General features: G+C 47.5%; 1 protein-coding gene across 1 annotated transcript in view; it reads right to left on the bottom strand.

Moving 5' to 3' along the window:
- The window catches only part of LOC119583351, a 12,430-nt gene that overhangs the window by 1,932 nt on the left and 7,315 nt on the right, over positions 1 to 3,183 (bottom strand). The gene's annotated exons all lie outside the window — the stretch shown is intronic.

The following is a 3,183-nucleotide window of genomic DNA, read 5'->3' as shown; positions in this document are numbered from 1 at the left end:
AAAGCGAAAGAAACCGGATTATTTCAACATGGCGACAAACCGCTCGAAAGGAAAATCACAGTAAATCTTGGCCGGCACCGCAGCACCTGCCACCGCCTGCAGATTACATAGCAATTACTGGTGTTTACCGCCATCATCTGGCCAGGCCTGAGGTCATACTTGCCCGAGAGAGCGTGCGTGTCTAGTTACCTAGCTTGGGTCGTATTTAACACAAACGTTTGCGTAATATTTTCTGTTTTTTTTTTTTTATTTATTTATTATAAAAAAAATCTTTATTAGTCAATAAATATGGATTGTGTGTCTTTGGCAACACTTGGTCATGGTTTATTGAATAATTCTTGGCCACACTTACCCAGAGGCGCTGCGGTCGTCACTCGTGAGTTTTATGTAATCGTACCTAAATACAGGCCACGTGTGGGTGTTCGGCTTGTTTGTTTGTTTCTTTCTTTGTTTCTGTGTGTGTGTGTGTGTGTGTGTGTGTGTGTGTGTGTGTGTGTGTGTGCGTGTGTGTGTGTGCGTGTGTGTGTGTGTGCGTGTGTGTGTGTGTGTGTGTGTGTGTGTGTGTGAGTGTGTGTGTGTGTGTGTGTGGTGTGTGTGTGTGTGAGTGGTGTGTGTGTGTGGTGTGTGTGTGTGTGAGTGTGTGTGTGTGTGTGTGTGAGAGAGAGAGAGAGAGAGAGAGAGAGAGAGAGAGAGAGAGAGAGAGAGAGAGAGAGAAAGAGAGAGAGAGAAAGTATGTACGACTATTAGTATATATATATATATATATATATATATATATATATATATATTATATATAATATATATATATATATATATATATATATATATATATATATATATATATATATATATATATATATATATCTACGTGTTAAGAGACTTCTTTGCATGTATGTGTCCGAACTAATACGTACTTGAATGTACACGTGTTCTTGCACATGTGTAAACTTGCCCAAGATCTAAACAACTTTCTTAAGGCTGTTTATGACTCCGCCCCTTATCGCCTATGTCAAGCCCCCCCCCCCCCTCCCCCCTTTAACACTACGCCACGCCATTCCTTATCGACTTTATTTCCCCGCCTATAATAGGGTCTCGCAGGGTGGACCAGCCTGACTTGTAGGTAAAATCTGCTGTTTGTCGACCTGTTGAACAGCGACCCGGTAACAAGGGACCAGGTGAGGAGGACCAGGAAGAAGAAGCTGTTTGTCTCTCGGTACGGAAGCTGTGTTTGCCCTGCTCTTCGTCGGGCGCTGTGTGGACACTCGGGGGCACGTCGGCTCGAAATACCCACTCGCGCACCTGTACATACACGCGCACACGCACGCGATGCTTGGGCGTAAACATGCGGGTCGTTTACGCACACGCACGCATAAGCATACACAAATACACACGTGTATACACACACACATACACATACACATACACATACACATACACATAGACATACACATACACACACATACATACACATACACACACACACACACACACACACACACACACACACACACACACAACACGTACATGCACACGCACACGCATACACACACACATACACACACACATACACACACACACACACACACACACACACACACACACACACACACACATATTAATATGCATTTTTGATTACTGTTATATTCATAACTACTGTATATTCATATATGCATATACATAAATGCACGCACACGTTTATAAACAGAGAGAGAGAGAGAGAGAGAGAGAGAGAGAGAGAGAGAGAGAGAGAGAGAGAGAGAGAGAAGAGAGAGAGAGAGAGGAGAGAGAAAGAGAGAGGAGAGAGAGAGATAGAGAGGGAGAGCGAGAGAGAGAGAGAGAGAGAGAGAGAGATCAAGCCTCCCGAAGCCCAGCCCAATTCCTCCGGCCCCGCCCTCTTGCTGTTCAAAAGCCTTTCGCTCGTAGCGTTCGATTGTAGGGTTGCCGCCCACCCACCCACCCCGCTCCCCCCGACGCCTCCCCCACCCCGCCCACTCCGCCCACCCCACCCTCTCCGCCCACCTCACCCACCCCGCCCACCCCACCCTCTCCGCCCACCCCGCCCACCCTTCCGCAACGCCTATATTATCGTTATGAGAAATGCCTCCTTTTCTCCATCGTAACAAGGACATCGGAGGAGACACGCACACGTAGGAGCAGGGGAGGGGGAGAGGGGTGGGGGAGAGGGGGAGAAGAGGGAGGGAGGGGGAGGGGGTAGAAGAGGGAGGGAGGGGGAGGGGGGAGAAGAGGGAGGGAGGGGAGAGGGGGGAGAAGAGGGAGGGAGGGGGAGGAGGGAGAAGAGGGAGGGAAGGAAGAAGATGGAGGAGGGAGGGAAGGGAGAGGGGGAAGGGAAGGAGGGAATGATTGGGGAGGAAGAATGGGGGAGAAAGGGAAGGAGGAAGGAAGGGAGGAAAGGATGGGAAGGTAAGTAAGGAAGGAGAGAAAGAGACGAGGGAAGAGAGAGCGAAGAGTGAGGAAAGAAAAAAAGGGGAAAGGAAAAAGGAAAAAGGGGGATGATAATGATGGGGAAGAAGAGAGGGAGGGAGAAGAGGGAGAGAAACAAGAAGATGAAGAGAAGCAGAAGAAGGAAGAGAAAGACAAGGAGAAAATGAAGAAGGAGAATAAAGAGATAGTGGAGATTTGATTAAGAAATTGAGAATAAGCAAAAGAAAAAAAAGGGGGGGAGGGAAGGCAAGAAGAAAAAGGAGGAGGAAGAAAGAAGAGAAGAGGGAAAGGGTGTAAGAGACGGCGAAAAGTAAGGGAAGAAGAAGGAGGGATAGGAGAAGAAAAGGAAGAAGAAAAAAGGAGGAAGAGGGATAGATAGAAGAATAGAAAGATAAGTAAGAGGAAGAGGTAAAAAGGGGAAGAGAAGGAGAAAGCAAGACTGGGAGACATTAAGAAGAATTGGAAGAAGAAGGAGAAAGAGGAAGAAATGAAGAATAAAGAGTGGGAGGGTGAAGAGAGAGAGATTAGAAGGAGGAGGAGAGAGGCGGCGAGGAGGAAGAGAAGAAACGAGGCGAGGAGGAGGAGAGAGAAAAAATGAGAATTAGGAAGGAGGAAGAGGGAAGAAGGAGAACGGAGGGAGAGGGGAAGAAGGAGAACGGAAGGAGAGGGAAGAAGGAGAACGGAAGAAGGAGGCAGAAGAAAGAAGAAGAACTAGGAAGGGGAGAGGAGAGGGAAGGAAGA

The sequence above is a fragment of the Penaeus monodon genome, chromosome 17, assembly GCF_015228065.2.
Source record: "Penaeus monodon isolate SGIC_2016 chromosome 17, NSTDA_Pmon_1, whole genome shotgun sequence".
NCBI classification, from domain to species: Eukaryota; Metazoa; Arthropoda; class Malacostraca; order Decapoda; family Penaeidae; genus Penaeus; species Penaeus monodon.
This window is presented reverse-complemented; position numbering and strand designations above follow the sequence as displayed.